General features: G+C 57.2%; 1 protein-coding gene and 1 non-coding gene across 2 annotated transcripts in view; one reads left to right on the plus strand and one right to left on the minus strand.

The window, feature by feature from the left end:
- PGBD5 (piggyBac transposable element derived 5) overlaps window positions 1–16,845 on the plus strand; it is an 87,324-nt gene that overhangs the window by 34,416 nt on the left and 36,063 nt on the right. The window lies entirely within an intron of this gene.
- LOC136136759 (U6 spliceosomal RNA) lies at window positions 7,613–7,721 on the minus strand. Its single transcript, XR_010656693.1, has one exon. It is a non-coding gene; the product is annotated as a U6 spliceosomal RNA (small nuclear RNA).

The raw sequence follows: 16,845 nt of genomic DNA on the forward strand, positions 1-16,845 counted from the left end.
GAAACGTTTCTCGGAGGGTCGGTGACCTGTCCTCTGCAGGCAGTGCGGCCCGCGGCATTTCACGTAGGGCTGCGAGGTGTGGGGGGTGGGTCATGCCAGCAGAGGCGTGATGGCAGGCTGGGGGAGGAGCTGCGAGAAGGCTGGGCAGCCGTGGCCTGAGGGGCTGCGCAGGGGCCTGGGGGAGACGTCGTTCAGGGTGTGTAGCTGCACGGCCTGCCTTGGGAGAGGCAGGGGGTGGACGGAGGGCTCCGGTGGCCCGAACGACCATCCCGGGGCAGGTAGGGGGCGGGGAGGGGAGGAGCCGGGGTCGGGCAGGTTGGGTCGCGGGCGCACGTGGAGCTGCCAGCTTGGAGCCTAGCCGCCGGGGTGAGCGCGGGAGGCCGTGCGGCGTGGGCTGCGGTCTGTGGACGCGCGCCCACTGGTCCTCGGCGGCCTTACTGTCTCGTGCGGATATCACAGCAGGGCCTTGGGCGACGGCTGTCTCCTTGGGTTGTCTCTCTTGTCTTCATCCACAAAGGAGGATAAAATCGGCCCCCGTCTCGGGGATGACGGAGGAGATGGGCCCCCTGCGGGCCTCGTTCCACACGGACATCGTGGTCTTGGGGGCGGTGGCCGCGCCGAGATCCTGCGGCTGCGGGGGAAGCCTCGTGCTCAGGGCGGAGCTTGACGGGGACGTTTGCCCCCCGGGGTTTGTAGAGCAGGCGAGGAGCAGGGCAGTGTTCCAAGGGAGGTTAAGAGAGAAGCAGCATCTTCCCGCGGAGAACGGCACAGCCTCGGGAGATACCCTAGCTCCCTGCGGGCCCCCCGTGCCGTTTCTTCCGACTCTGAAGCATGCTTTGGGGACGTAGGGGAGCAGATCTGAACGAGCCGCACGACTCCAGGTGACTGGGAGGGTTTTCAATGTCGAGAGAGAGGGAATGGCAGGTATGGCCATGGGGTGGGGGACCCTGTTTTGCCCCCATTGCGGACAGCATCAACTTGACAGCATGTCTCATGAGTGAAAGGACCACCAGAGGACCCTTTTTTTAATAATCCCTGCACAGGAGATGATGTGATTCCTTAGTGCTGTATTAGATGCTGGCCCTACCGAGAGGCAGTGGAAAGTAGGAATATCGCTTCGTGTGTGGTGGCTTAAAATCATAGTCAGAAACCCGCGTGCCAAAACAAGGTGTCCCCAAAATAACTTCCGTTGCCCTTGATCCCCAAAAACGAAAGTGCTCTCGTTACGCTGTGATGTGCTCTCCTGATGAGTTCCTGGCCTTAGATGGACACCCACAGTGGGACCTTGATGAGGAATCTTCAGTCTCTGGCTGTAGCATCCCTCCTCCTCGCACTCCCATCAAGCCGGGGGTGCGTCCTCATTTGGCCTCGCTGGCCTTTAGGAAAGGCTTGAGTCTCATCATCATGTCAGTGTCGGGAGGCACATGCCCCGTGGCAGCGCTTGGCAGGCAGCATTAAAAGCAGTAGCTGGTGCTGTTTCCAGTTTTAGTGTGTGCCAGCTGCTGCGCTGTGCTTTCTGGGCAGTGTTTAATTTTGTCCTCGCGGTTGCTCTTGGGGGCAGATACTCCGATCATCCCCATTTTACAGACGGGGAAACCGAGGCTCTGTTGGGTTATGTGCCCTGCCCAAGGCTCTGTTTGACGGTCAGCTCTGCCTGACTGCAGCCCCCGTGCTCTATTTGTGCAGAGCATCCTCGGAGACTTTGCAGGGCCAGGAGCAGCAGCTGGTCAGCTCGGTGCTCGGCCAGGGTCTGCGGTCGAGAGATCCAGTCCCAGGCAGAGCTGCCCTGGCGAGACCCTTCCATCTCTGGGAACCGGGTCATCCTCCTTGCGTTGCTGGCGTCATCAGCACCACAGCTGCTTCTCCTCGCATGCCTGGCACCGTCGGCGGCAGCATTTCACACCGATTGCCATTGCTTCTCCACTTCTGCAGTCACCACTCGCCTCTCCGATTCCACAAGCCCCCGCGGCACACAGCTTTAGCGTCCAGACTGAGTTGTCTGCAGGACTTTGGTCCCTCTCTGCTGTGGGAGATGAGCTTCACCCCCTTTATCTCAAGGAATTTGCTTCACAGGGATCCACACTCGGCACCTTGCACCTGCGCGCCTAGGCTCTCCTCCCGCGGCAGGGGGCTGTGTGCACCTGCGATTAGGAAGGGGCTGGCCTGGCCCGGGAGGACTGACCTCATGCCAAAGGCAGGGCAGTTCCTCACCTCCCTTCTAAGATTTCCCTGGGAGAAGGGCCCTCCCTGTAGGAGCAGGCCTTCCCCACTGGCTGCTGTGCACGGAGCACGTGGGCTGCACCAGGCACTGCGCTCAGAACTGTTCGGATACCGTCTTGATGGCCCTGTGAGGGAGACGGGATGACCCCTTCTTCCAGCAGGAGCAGTAGCCATGAAGTCAGAGCCTGATTCTTTTTTTTCTGGGGGATAACAGCTTTTTTGAGATATAATTTACGTACCATACAGTTCACCCATTTCCAGTATACAATTCAGTGGTTTTTAGGACGGCCGCAAATACGCGCAGCCATCGTCACAGCTTTAGAACATCATCGTCTCAAGGAGAAACGCCTTATCTGTCAGCTGTCACTCCCCTACTCCTGCATACTCCTTGCCTCCACTTTCCAAGGAGCCAATAATCAACGTTCTGTCTCTGGAGATGTCGTAGGGCCTGCTTCTTGGCTGTGGACAGCAGTTATGTTTTTGAAAGAGCTGGAAAGAACCTGAGGTGGTCTCAGTCCAACCCCTTTATTCTGCAGACGAGTATTTGCCTGGCATCAGGCTGCTCGTGGGCGGTGCAGCTGGCCGGGGGCCCATCCGTCTCCACGTGCTGCCCCGCCCCTGCTCTGCCCCCTAGCGTCGGAGCTCTCCCGTGATGCCCGCCCCAGCCAGCAGGCAGCAGGCCCCGGCCCTGCAGTGTGTGCCAAAAGTAGTCCTTGGGGTTAGAATAAGAATTCTCAGTAACGGTGACGTGAACAGACCATTGGACGATGACAGTGACGGCCCTGGGGCCGCTCTGCAGAGCGCAGGGGCCGCCAGAGGGGAAACCAGGGCCCGGGCCCTCAGTTTGCCCACTTGTAAATAGAACTGCTGTTTGGATGATCGTTATATTTTCTGTAGTCACCCAGGACCTCAAAGTGTAAGAACCCTGGCCAGTGGATGGAGCAGGTCGGGCGGGCTGAGTCCAGGAAAGTAAGGCCAGTAGACGCTCAGGCCAGCTCCAGGTTTGGTGAGAGGTAGGGAGCTGCCTGCCTCCTGGGTGGCTTGGGATTCTCGCCTTAGCGAAGAATAAATAATAAAAGAATAATAGGGCTTCCCTGGTGGCGCAGTGGTTGAGAATCCGCCTACCGATGCAGGGGACACGGGTTCCAGCCCTGGTCCGGGAGGATCCCACATGCCGCGGAGCAACTAAGCCCGTGCGCCACAACTACTGAGCCTGCGCTCTAGAGCCCGCGAGTCACAACTACTGAGCCCACATGCCATAACTACTGGGCCCGCACGCCTAGAGCCCGTGCTCCGCAACAAGAGAAGCCACCGCAATGAGAAGCCCGCACACCACAACGAAGGGTAGCCCCCGCCCGCCGCAACTAGAGAAAGCCCGCGTGCAGCAAGGAAGACCCAAAGCAGCCAAAAATGAATAAATAAAAATAAATAAATTTATATTTAAAAAAAAGAATAATAAAACTACACAAAGCTTCTCCTCTGTAAAGTGTTCCTTTGGAACGATGCCTCCTTAGAAGGGAAGGAGTCTGTACAGCTTGGCCATCCCACGGCCCTCTGCCCACGCTCTGCTCTCCATTGATTCCATGTCACATCAAGAGACTGTGGCTCGACCATGAAAATAATAACAGCAGCAAGAGGAGGAGTGACCCGTGGTTCCTGAGTGCATCCTGATAAGTGCTAACTCATTTAATCCTCACAACAGCTCAGTGAGGTAGGTGGCCTGAGGCCCACAGAGGAGGCATCGCGTTCAAGGTCACACAGCTAACAAGTGGCAGATTCACCCCTGCGCTGCTGGTGCCGGAAGCTTCACTCTCAACCCCCCATGGTCGTGGGAGGATGAAAAAGAAGTCTCATGTAGAAGCGCCCACGACGGCTTCTGACACTGGTGCCTGTTTAGAAAAGGGAAGAGAGACGCCCTCTCTTGCTTAGGTCTGCTCACATCCTCCTGGATGTTTTGCTATTTCATTGTGAGGTTCTTTGTCTCTCTCTATATATATGTTTTTTTGGGTTTTTTTTCTATTTTGCGGTACGCGAGCCTCTCACTGTTGTGGCCTCTCCCGTTATGGAGCACAGGCTCCGGACGCGCAGGCTCAGCGGCCATGGCTCACGGGCCCAGCCACTCCGCGGCATGTGGGATCTTCCCGGACCGGGGCACGAACCCGCATCCCCTGCATCAGCAGGCGGACTCTCAACCACTGCGCCACCAGGGAAGCCCTTGTCGGTATTTAAAAAACACAAACAGGAAGGGAAAGCTCAGATGAAAACTCAAAGCCCAGCCCGACCGGCCATCTCTCTCACATGTAAAGGGTCGCGAGGATGGAGAGTTTTTCTCCTTAGTGCATCTCCGGCGTCCAGCGTGGAAATGTCAACCTGGAAACCTGCTTTCTGATTTGGGGAGCAGCGCACAGCTGATTAGAAAACAAGAGTCTGGGGTGCGGAGCTTCCCCGCCTCTCCCCTCATTGCTACACCCCCCTCCTGCTGGGGCGCTTGCGTTTGCATTTTGCCAACATCTGCTCAGGCTGCCTTTTCTTCCCCAAGTCTTGACAAAACAACACCCTTGGTTACAAAGAGGAGTATCTGTAACCAGTGGCAAGCACAAACAAGTGTTTGACTACCATGTTAACTTTTGAGGGATTCTTATATTTTTTCCAGCCTCATAAAAAATTTACCCTCTGAGGTCTGGACTGCATTCAGTCTCCATAAGTTGGGTGTTTTGGCTTGTCTGCTCGCTTATTCCTCCTTAGAAACTTAGGTTGGGGAGGTGGAATCCCAAAGAGGAAAAAGGGGCTGGAAGTCTTTGGAAGCCTCTGAAGAGCTCTCGCCCCAGGGCCCTCTGCCCCTCGCTGCCCAGTGGGAGTGCTGTAGGCAGTGAGCTGGAGCCTGGGGGCCGTGGGCTCTAGAAGGGGGGCCTGCGGCTCGACTTCTCTCCTGCTCATGTGGCCTCCTGTCTAAGGAGTAGAAGTTGGTGCTCGAGGCAGATAGGCCGTGATGCACAGAATATCACTGTAGAAAGGATTCTAGAAACCCCATAATCCCATTCTAGCTTTACAAGTGAAACCAACCCTTTGCCTTGAAAGGAAGGGTAGAAGGACACCAGGACCTCAAGTGCCCAGTCTTTAAAATGTCATTTGCTGTTCTTTTTCTAATTTTAAAGACCATATATTTAATTATATCCATTAGTCCCAGAAATCACATTCAGAAAAGTATGAAGAATGGAAATCGCTTATAATGGCGGCCCTGCCCCTGGCCACCTGCCCCCACAGCAAGCATTGCTTGTGAGTCAGCACCACCTTCCCCCAGCCCCAGACAGGGCTTCAGAATCCTCCTTAACATGTATGCAGGCAGCTGCTAACTACTGGGATCGACACGAGCTCTGGACGGGGATTGACACCTATGCTGAAGTGGAGGGTGAGGTCCTCTTCTGTTCACTCCTGGGGAGGTGAGCGCCTGTGTATGCGCTGGGTGTTGGGTGGCACCTGCACAGATGGGTTTTGAACACACCCTGGGCGATACAAAGGCTACAAATCTCAGCCCCACTTTGTGTCATTCTCCATACCTACTAGCCACTCTGCCACTGGAGTGATTTAGGAAGTTGAAGCCTTTGATAGTCACTAAAGCCTTTATTAAAATGAAAACCCCCGTGGGAAGGGTCATACCTGAAGGTGTTCTCCGCTGGAACTTCAGTTCTCTAATAAGATCCTGGCAGAGCCGCAGAGCTGGAGTCGTGAGGGACAGACGGGGGTGGGAGACGCACCGTGGAGAAAGGCCGGGCCGGCAGGAGGCGACAGGAGACCCCAGGCCACCTGCTGCAGGTCATCCTCACCCGGCTGACCACAGTGAGGCTCTCTGGAAGGGACCCGTGCGTCGTGTATGCTGATTGGCTTCTGGTTATGAACAGGGGTGAGTGGAGTACCAACTTCATCCCCATCGACGTTTAGCCAGCGGAGTCTGTTGCAGAGAGCATCTCTCTAAGGAAGATATGACATAATCCGAGTTTCTATAGGAGGAGGACAGCCTTTCGGCATCTGCTTCAATTGGAAGGGCTACCGTTGGAAAGGTGCATTCTGTGCTCTTAGCACATACGTGGGGCGAGCTCCTTACCAAATGAGAGGACAACAGGGGGACGGTGGTGGGGAAGACACGTAGGGCATTTGCTAGGTGTGGTTTATAGTGTTCTGGGTCTCCTAACTGCTTTCACTTTTCATTTTTCACTCTAGTTTTTTACCTTTATGCATGAAAATGAGGAATCATTGTGTATGTGCTTTGCACTTGGCCTTTCTGGTGTGGAGTCACCCTTAACAGGAAGGAAATCTAAACAACGCAGTAGCTCCAAAAGTGCTGGGTCTACGTGGTCTGGGTGCTGTCTCATCCGGGTGGTGTGACGTGTCGGAGGGCGCGCTGAGCTGAGAGCACCCTGCTTTTCCTGGGCTCACAGCGTTACAAGTGCAGCTGCCTGGGCGCCGTGGGCCCTTCGCCTGCCTGGAAGACCTGCTCCTCAGTTATGAGACGCTTAGGTGATAGAGATCACTCACCTTGGCTGGGGAGGGCTGCCCCACACTGGGACCTGTTACTGCCTTCCATCCCCCCAGCCTGTGTCCTCGTGCTCGGTGCCCAGGGAGCTGGTGCCCGGCTGGATGGCACTTGGGGCGCTGTGGTGGGAGGCATGCTTCCGTGACGGGGCAGCGGCACAGAGTCAGGAGACACCTAGGGCTCACGCTTGGGCTCTGACCTTCACAGTTGGCCCGAGGTCTGTGTCTCTTCTTCCTCATCCGTAAAACTTCCTTAGAAATGTGGTGCTAACGTACATGAGTCTCCAGTGCAGCTCTGGGCACATCACCAGCCCTAAATGAAGGTCCCCTCCCCATACCGGACACCTTAAACTCAGGTACGTTGTGGAATTAAAGGATGTACCTCGGAGGCTCCCCTCCTGAAGGAATAATCTGACTACTGTCCAGCTTGAACAGACCTGTTGGGCACGAGACAACTGGCTCTGGGTTTCTGTTCTCAAGTTCTCTGAAGCCGGGCCTCGGTGGCAGTCACCTTTGCGCCTTCTGTTCCTCAAAGACTAAGTCTTTTTTTTTTTTTTTTTTGCATTTTTGAGTGTTTTATTTATGTCAAATTGGATAAAATGTGTGTATTTCTCAGACAGAAAAGACATGTCGAGGTAGAAATGTACCTTTCAGCTATTCATGGGTTCACAAGTACACTGGGGAGACTGTAAAAGCGTAGATTCTGATTCAGTAGGTCCGGTGGGCCTGAGTTCTATTTTTTTTGGGGGGAGGTGGTTTTGAGTAATTTTTATTTAAAATTTTTACTTCCTTGTATCTTTTTTTTTTTTTTTTTTACTTCTTTATTAGAGTATAATTGCTTTACGGTGGTGTGTTAGTTTCTAAAAATATGGAACGCTTCACGAATTTGCGTGTCATCTTTGAGCAGGGGCCACGCTAATCTTCTCTGTATCGTTCCAGTTTTTTAGTATATGTGCTGCCGAAGCGAGCACGACTACGTATTTCTTAAACATCCCTGAATCCTTTAGAATCCAGGCGTCAGCTGGTTGTCTTTCCAGTGGCCAGGGGCTGAGCCCATGGCAGCAGGTGGGCCTTTCAGGCAGAGCGGCCCACGATGCACAGGTGATCGTGTTTCTAGAGCAGGTCTCATCCGGGTAACTTGTCCTACCGATAATTTTCGTACAAACTTCATCCTGAAGCTGCATGATTTAAAGCTGAGGAAAAAATAACATTGCCACGAGATGGGCGACAAGAATAGCATTTGTGTTGGAAAACAAACTGCAGTTTAAAACGGCAGACACTTGTCCGAGCTCGTGCTGCCGTGGACAGCCGGGCACTGGTGCCTGGACGTGGGTTTGGTCAGGTGATGGTGGAGCTCCCGGTGAAGGGAGAGGGCTCGGGCCCAGGTTGGGGTCTGCGGGCGCCCAGCCCCACCCAGGCCCAGAAGGGGAAAGGAGGTCCTGGTGACACAGCCTTCGCGGAGGGCTGCCGCCTGGGCCGAAGCTGGCGGTCCCGCCAACATGGGCCGTCGAGGGGCAGCTCTGGGCAAACACACGCGAGCCCTTAGCCTCTCTGCCTCACTGCTGCAGAGGCGGCCTTGTGCTTACACGTAGAAACATCAGGGTCATATAGGTCTTTGTTAAGTAAAATAAACGTGATTTATTTCTACTTACTGATAAATATATAAATATCTCCCTGGGCAGCGTTTGTGGAGTTGGGCTCCGGAGTGTGGCCTGAAAGCGGAAAGGCTACCAGCAGGCCAGAGGCCGGAGTCACCCCAGCTCACTCACTGTGACCGTGACCGTCTCTGGTCCTTGTTTCCTGGTGGGAAAGTGAGGCAGACGTGCCATCTGTCTTGGAGGCCACGGGGTGACCAGCGGGATGGGGTCAGCCTCTGCCCACAGCGTCTCCGGGGTCGCCCTCCCGCGTCTGCACCTGCAGCGTCCTGCCCGTCCCCGCCCGGCCTCCACGCCGAGAGCGGGGATCCCGGGCCCGTGCTGCTTGTCCCTCATTTGCCCAGGCTTTTTCTCCCTCCCCCCCGCCTCAGGGCCTGGTTCTCCATCCCAGCACCCCTTTCCTTATCTCCTCCATCTCTCATCCTGCGTTCTCTCTCCCGCCAGGGTGTGGGCGGATGTTTAGGGAATTAGAGGGATCTCATCAGCATCCAGGGACCAAGCGGCGCCTGTGCCTTCATTTGCGCTGAGCCAGGGCCGGCACCGGCCGTCTGTCTGTCTGTGGGGCGTCGCGGGGCCCTGGGATAGTAGAAGCTACAGCCCTGTGCTGTTGCGACTTCCTCCTAACCCGAGCTACTCTGCAGCACCCCCTTGTCCCCAGCACACACAGACGCTCGGAGTAAATCCAGAGGGGCTGATGGTGGAAGAGGAGGAGGATGGGGTGTGCGGGTCTGCAGACCTGGGCTGTGTGGCCTCAAGTGACTGACGAGTCTGTAAGAGGGGGTAATGGTTCGCACCAGTGATTCTAAGCCAGGAGAGAGGGAGAGAGAGAGAGAGAGAGAGAGAGAGAGAGAGAGAGTGTGTGTGTGTGTGTGTGTGTGTGTGTGTCGGGGCGTTGCCCAAGAGAACCAGGGTGGGGGGCTATCACCCATGTCCTGCAGGTCCGCCTGCAGAGGGAGTCCAGTGCCACCCACCTCCCCATCACTGCGTGCATGGACCAGGCGGAGCCCGCTGCCCTCTGGAGAGGGGAGCCTGGGAGACAGCAGTGCCTGGATTGTAGGGGCCAGCAGAGTACGGACCAGCTGTCCCCACCCACCCCCACCCATCAGTGATCTAACGGCCGTCATGTCCACATACATCCTTGACCAAGCTGCTCAGGCCGGGCTAGGCCCCAGAGAGGAGGTCCAGGTTTGACCTTCCGAGGCCCGCTGTCTGGGGGCAGGCTGCCACGTGACCGTTACTTTCTCATTTGGCTTGGCAAGGGCCGGACCGTTTCCCTGGGGGCCTCGCAGGGCCTCTGGATTCTCCAGACTCATCCTCTCTGGTCTGTGGCTGAGATGTTCCAGGGCTCGGGACCAGCCTGTGCCACTTGCTTCTGGTTTGTTTGCTTCTTCAGGCTCCCAGCATTTTTTCAGTGCCAAGACAGGATTCCCAAAACGGCGCATTTTCTGTGCGCGGCCCAGCGTGTGTGTCTCTGTAGCCACGTATTTAATCTCATGTGTAGGTAAGCACAAAGGTCCACATCTAGGGTCCTGAGGAGTGTGAGGCCCGGGTCCCTCACCTCTTTGGATACATACACACACAGGCATGCACGCACACACAGGTGCTTGGTAAGGGTCCCCGGCTCCAGGACCTGCCCCTTTGTCTTCTCCCTCCCTCCTCGGGTTCCATAACCCTAACCCTCGATGCTTTTGACCTCCTCTGTTTACTGCCCTCAAATCCTAAAGAGCCATTTCCCTTTCACTCCCTCGTTCCCTCATTCATTCATCACTCACCCGACAGGGTATCTGCTGATCACCTCCCGTGGGCCAGACGGTGTTCTAGGCGGTGAAGATGCAACAGGGAACAGAAGAGACAGAGACCCCCGCCCCTGGACCCTACACGCACCCCTTCTGTTACCCTCTCTCCCGGGAGTCACCGTAAGTGACAAAATCACCCTGACTTCCCCGACGGTATCCTAACAATATCCACGCCTTCCTGTTGGCACATCCCCGCCGGCTTTCAGGGAGGGGCCGTTTCACGTCAACAGCACACAGTTCTTTGTGAGGATCTACCTCAGCCACGAGGAGACGTCCCAAGCCCACGTGCGTGCCGGTGGTCGGCTTCCAGCTTTCCCTCCTTTCTCCTGATCAGCCGCTGCCTCACAGCCATCCCCACGGTCAGAGCTTCATCGCGTACGTGGAGGGTCGCAAGCCACCACAAAGCCAGCGGGACCCACCGTGTGGGGCGTCTGTGCCCCTGTGCGCAGGGGTGTCGGGGCGAGGCCCTCCGGCGCATCTTTCCCCAGGTCTGGTGACCTCACACGAGTTGTTCCCGTGAGCCTGAGCCTCCACAGCTGCGAGGTGGGCATCCCAGTGCCTCCTTGGTTGACCGTTGTAAGAGGAAAATACTGCCAGTTACACGCCCGCTGTGGTGCTCGATGCCAAGAAGACCCTCCACCAGCGCCTCAGGGTCTTCTGTCCTGTCAAGGGCACCCTTCTAGAAGCCTAGGGTGGTGACATCCTTTTCACTGCTTCTGCCCCGGTGCCTGACGGCGTGGTCCGCTTCTGTCACCTCTCGTGGAGGAGGGACTAGGGTGGTCCAGGGCGGTCTGAGGGGTGCGGGTGAGGTTGCCATGCTACCTGGAACTGGCCAGGGCTGGCAGCAAGTTGGGGACCTCAGTGGCCTCAGCTGAGCCCTCATGAACGGGAGGAGGTAGGTCTGGGGAAGGAGCCTGAGGAATAAACAGTGTCCCGGGTGGATGGAAGTTGGGCACGGACCCGATGCGATTGGGGCTGAAGAGCTGCATTGGGTGTGGTGGCGTCAGGGAAGATCTGGGAAGCGATGGGGGACGTTAACTCGGCATCTGGGTGGCCCATCCCCCCTGGCCACTCTGCACGAACTGGGGCTGGAGGTGGGCAGGCCTTGGACTGCTCGTCACCACCACGTCCCTCCCCCATCAGGTGCTCCCCAAGTGGGAAAGTGCCCGTCTGTCCTTTCTGTACCCAAGCAGAGCTTTCAAAATACAGCCTCGTGTGAAAAATAGACACGGTGTCTAAATGAAACACAAAGTGTGGCCGCCAAGCCTGCTGTTCTGTCACAGCCATCTGGTACGCGAGCTCCTGGAAGAGGGACAGGGGCCGGGGATGCGGGGTTCACGGATGCCGTCCGCAGGTGGTGAGGCGCTATTACTGGGTGTCGGGCGTGTGCGACGCACCTTAGGCTCCTGACCTACGTCGCCCCACTTCATCCTCACCCAAACCCTGAATTTCATACTGAATTTCTTCCCTTTACTGACGTGGAGATTGCAGATCACGGTGCTGCAGACGGAGCGTTTGTGCCCCCAAATTCATATGCTGAAACCTAACGCCCAGTGTGATGGTGTTGGGAGGTGCTCAGGTCACGAGGGTGGAGCCCTCGTGATGGGATGTGTGCCTTATAAAAGAGACCCAGAGAGCTCCCTGGTCCCCTCCGCATATGGGAACACAGCGAGGAAACAGCCCCCTATGAACCAGAAGGCGGCCGGCACCTCGCCAGACATCGAATCTGCCTGCACTCGATCTGACCCTGCACTTTTGGCCTCCGGAACTGTGACAAGTACATTTCTGTTGTTTGAGCCCCTGCCTGTGGTATTCTGTTGTAGCAGCCCAAACAGACCAAGACAGAGAGGTTAAGCAACGTGCCCAAGGTCCCACGCTTGGCGAGCCATGGGGACCTGGGCCCAGTACGGGCTGTCCTCAACGTGTCTGGACAGCAGCTATTTCAGAATGACGATATGAGACTTTTATGCGATTATTGACATTCCTCAAGATAACTTACATCATCGTCTTGTTGTTCCGTTAGTCTTGGAAGGGAGATGATGCAAGTTACCAATAAGAAGCTGAGACCCAGAGAAACAGCAGCTTCCCGGAGGTTCAGGTAGACGAGAGCCTGGAGCAGGGCAGCTCCTGACCCAGACCCAGACCCAGACCCAGACCCAGACCCAGACCCAGAGACCCAGCCCCAGCACCAGCCCCAGAGACCCAGCCCCAGCCCCAGAGACCCAGACCCAGACCCAGACCCAGAGACCCAGACCCAGACCCAGAGACCCAGCCCCAGCACCAGCCCCAGAGACCCAGCCCCAGCACCAGCCCCAGAGACCCAGCCCCAGCCCCAGAGACCCAGACCCAGACCCAGACCCAGAGACCCAGACCCAGAGCCAGCCCCAGCCCCAGCCCCAGCCCCAGCCCCAGACCGAGACCAGACCCAGCCCCAGACCCAGACCAGACCCAGACCCAGACCCAAACCCAGACCCAGACCCAGACCCAGACCCAGCTGTGCGCAGCTCTGCCTCAACCCTTAACACCACCCCACCCCCCAGCACTAAGGGAGAGGGGAAGCTGTGTCTTGGTGCCCAAGTATCTTAGTGGGATGAGCCTGGTCCAGGGCAGGTGGTGGGTTGGGAATGAGCCTGGGCGGAGGGTGGGTGCAGGGGGAGCCTGGTCCAGGCTTTCTCAGTAGCGTGGACTGTTGAAGGCCACAGCACACTGGGCATGGCAGGACTCACAGACTCACAAATTGTCGCAGAATAGCCTTGTTGCCTCCTGGCCTTCGGGCTACTGCCAATAAAGGAGTCAGTTACAGTGACATCTGTCATTCATGTGACCTCTGCGTCTGCTCTGCGGCCATCACCTTGCTACTCACGCTGAGAACCAGATCCGGTCGGAGGGGGAGGAATTCCTGTTCTGTCTGTACAAACGTGTCTGACCTGACCTCTCTTCACGAACGGAGTCCAAAGAATAGTTTGTGCCGTGAGCTCGACTGTAGAGACAACGCTGCTCCAGACAGAGAGGACGCGGTCGGGCTGGGGGGTTCCCCGGGCCCAGGGGAGCGGGCACTGCCGTCCTTTCTCTCCAGGGCTGTCTTAGCTCAGTGCACGTGGAGATGGGCACGGCCGCCTCTGCCCGGCAGAGCACTCCCAGGAGACCCCTCGGAGCAGGTTGACTGGGGGTGGAGGAACTCGCGTTGGCTGTCACACAGGAATCTTAACGTTTCGTGTGAAATGGGGCTTTCTTCCGTGTGTATATGTGCCTCATACAGTGAGTGTTTCTGAAGGTGACACGTCGGGCCCGGGTGCATGTCACCCCTTCTCTGTGCTTTGCCCCATGACGTCGAGTCAAGGTTCTGGACTTGGTGTCTCCATTAGCCCACTAGCCTCTTTCTGTAGGGACTACACGCTGCTATTCTATGGTCTGTTCGCTATGAACGGCATCAGCTCAGGTGCCCGGCGCCAAAACTGTTTTCTTTGTGTGGTCAACTGCTTTGCCAACCACTGGGCTGCATCAGCTCGAGGAAGACCACACGCACGCACACGCACACACGTGCACAGTTTACTGTTACGCGTCCCTAACAAGGAAGCCCCACAGCTGATACGTTACGTGACTGATGCCGTTCTCGGGGTTTTCCGGCCAGGTTTCTGCAGGTTTTCTAACGGCTGTGGAGGATGGTCAGCCTTCGATGTTCCTCTGTTGGAAGACACCATTTAGGGGACTGTAGCACTGATCTGAGCTCATTTCCCTATGTTGGTAAGCGTTGCAGATCAGGCCTAAACAGAAGGGGAGCCTTGGTGCTGCCTACAGCCGCCCAGTGACATAGGGCAGGGTATCCCCCTTCCCCCTGCCACACATCCAGGGATGTCGGGAACACAGCCGGGACTCCTACCCCTGCCTGGAGACCCCTTGATCCGGCTGTGAATTGCATTTGTTACCTGTCACTTAGCTGTGAGCAAAAGTTACGCAAGGGAAGAGGCTTTAGAGCTCTCCCGTGGCCGCCTGGCTGCGTCCTGCAGTGGAGACTTAGACCTCAAGTGTTTGTCAGATAGCTGGCTTGTCCTGCCTATCAGCCACTGGGGGAAGGATAGAAGGATGCGAGAGACAGGACGATTACGTCCACCGAAGGTGAAGACCAGCTGCAGCTGGCAATGAGAACAACGGGTCCGCCTGTCTTCTGCGTTACCCATTTATGGACTGTTGCCTTAAGGTTTTTCAGTGTCTCCAGTGAGAGGAATATTTTTGTGACGATGCAGGATGTTCCCGTTATATTTTTTTATTAATTTATTAATTTTTTTTTGGCCACATTGGGTCTTCGTTGCTGCGCGTGGGCTTTCTCCAGTTGCGGCAACGGGGGCTACTCTTCGTTGCGGTGCGTGGGCTTCTCATTGCGGTGGCTTCTCTTGTTGCAGAGCATGGGCTCTAGGCGCGGGCTTCAGTAGTTGTGGCACGTGGGCTCAGTAGTTGTGGCACGTGGGCTTAGTTGCTCCGTGGCATGTGGGATCCTCCCAGACCAGGGCTCAAACCCGTGTCCCCTGCATTGGCAGGCGGATTCTTAACCCCTGCGCCACCAGGGAAGTCCTCCCGTTATATTTTTATACCGTTTGATTTGGCCTGGAGATAAGTTTTTTTGAAATTTTTAAACCGTTCATTCAAAATACTGTGTTCCTCATATATGTCGCAAAACTGCTGACTATTTGTACCCCAAAGTGCCAGTGTATGCAAAATGCCGATCTCATCTCAAAATGAAAGCTTCAGTCTCTAAAAGGTTACGCTTTCGAAAGCACACAAAGCCAGCCTTTTCTTCCAGACAGGGCAGAGGTGGGGGTCAGTGCCACACGCGGGGTGCCCGCTGCCTCGGGTCTGGGTGGGGCAGTGCGTGGAGGGAAGGGAGCAGCTGGAGAAGCTCCTTGGGGACCGGGACCCACGCCCCAGCGGGCCTCAGGGCGGACTGGCCGGGACCGGCCATTGTCTGACTTCCACTCGCTCTAGGGCGGTTATTACTCCAATCTGATTGATAAGGAAACTGAGGCACAGAGAAGTTATGTGGCCTGCCTAAGGTCACACAGCCAGCAGCTGTGGACAGGGAAGGGGGAAAAAGCATCAGAAGATGCAGAAGGGCCGGGGGGGTTCTGCAGTGGTTTCCCTCAATTCAGGAAGGGGGGGAGGGAGGAAATTAAACCCAACAAGATCCCAAGCCAGCTCACCGAAGCTGGGCACCTGGTAGGTGTCTGTGACGCACCCCTTCCCACATCCTGTCCGTGACCAAGTGTCTCCCACCCAGGGCTCACCTGGCCACCCCAGCTTGGTGTCCTCAGGGAGGTGCAGCCAGGGGTGTGCCAGCTCTGCCCCGCCCTGCCCACCCACTCAGGCCTCCTGTTACACACAGAAGCTGCTGGCTGACCTGGTCTCTCCACCAGGCATTAGCACGGGGGGCTGCTGTCCAGACACGAGACCCTGCCTAGGGGGCTTAGCACCGATGCCCCTCCTCCTTGGTGGGCGTGGCTCCTTCCTCCCTGCCACTCACGTTCCATCCACCATCAGCGGGAATGTGTTGAACATACCGTGTACTGGGCTCCGAGGCTGCAGGGTGATACGACGGCCTCGACCTCTGAGGGTGGGGCAGCAGAGGCAGGCCACAGCAAGTGTCAGTCCCTAAGAAAACCACCGTAGGCTGATGAACATAAGCGGGGAGACCCGGTGGGGGCCGAGACTGAGAAGCCCGGCGCTGGTCAGCTTGCAGTTGGGTGGGCAGGAAAGCCTACCGGGGATGCTCAGTGAGTCCAGAGGCCAGGAGGGCTTTGTCCCCGCAGACGGGCCTGCGTGGACGCAGGCCCTGTGGTGGGAAGAGATGCCGGGGCCCAGGCCTGACACCAGCTCCACCTATGAGCCGAGCACCTGCCCGGCATGCAGCGTGGCCCGGGACGAGCCTGGGGGTGGGGCATGCAGGGCCTTGAGCCCTGAGCGCTTGGGGAGGAATGTGGCTCTGCTTGAAGTGCAGTGGGCGCTCGTGGGGGCGTTTTCCTTACGCTGTGATCCGGTTTGTGTCGTTAAAATAATTTCCCTGTTGCTGTCAGTTATTTGTGGAGGGGGATGCCCGTGCGGGAGGCTGCTTTAATCGTCCAGGCCAGAGGTGGCGGCCGCGTGGGAGGGCGGGCCGCATGCGCTGGTCGGTGGGCACGGTGTGGCGGTGAGGGTGGCAGGACGTGCCACAGAGGTGGGCGTGGGCTGCAGGAGGCGCAGGTGTCTGGCCCAGGTAACCGGGGGGCCGGTGGGGAGGAGCGGAGGGTGGGGGGCGCAGTGGGGGACCTTGGGTTTCGGTCCAGACACCATTAGCTTAAGGTATCAGCCTGCGTGCCAGTCCTGGTACCAGCAGAAGTGATCAGTGGATGTGGCCGCTTTTGCATGGAGGCTTCTGGGCTCAGGCCATCCCCACTGCCCCCTCGCCTGTAGTCCATGCCCGTGCCCAGCACACCTGCAGGGGGACCAGGGGAGGAGCCCGAGAAGTACAGGGATGGGCCGTGGCCACCCTTCCCGCTCTGTTGGGTCCCCGCCGGGTCTGAGTGACTTCAGGAGCTGCCCAGACCTCCCCCACTCTGCGGCAGCGAGGACCCCCCGAGGTGTGGTCCGTCGTGCTCACGGTGCTTCACTGGCCC

Source organism: Phocoena phocoena, chromosome 16 (assembly GCF_963924675.1).
Source record: "Phocoena phocoena chromosome 16, mPhoPho1.1, whole genome shotgun sequence".
NCBI classification, from domain to species: Eukaryota; Metazoa; Chordata; class Mammalia; order Artiodactyla; family Phocoenidae; genus Phocoena; species Phocoena phocoena.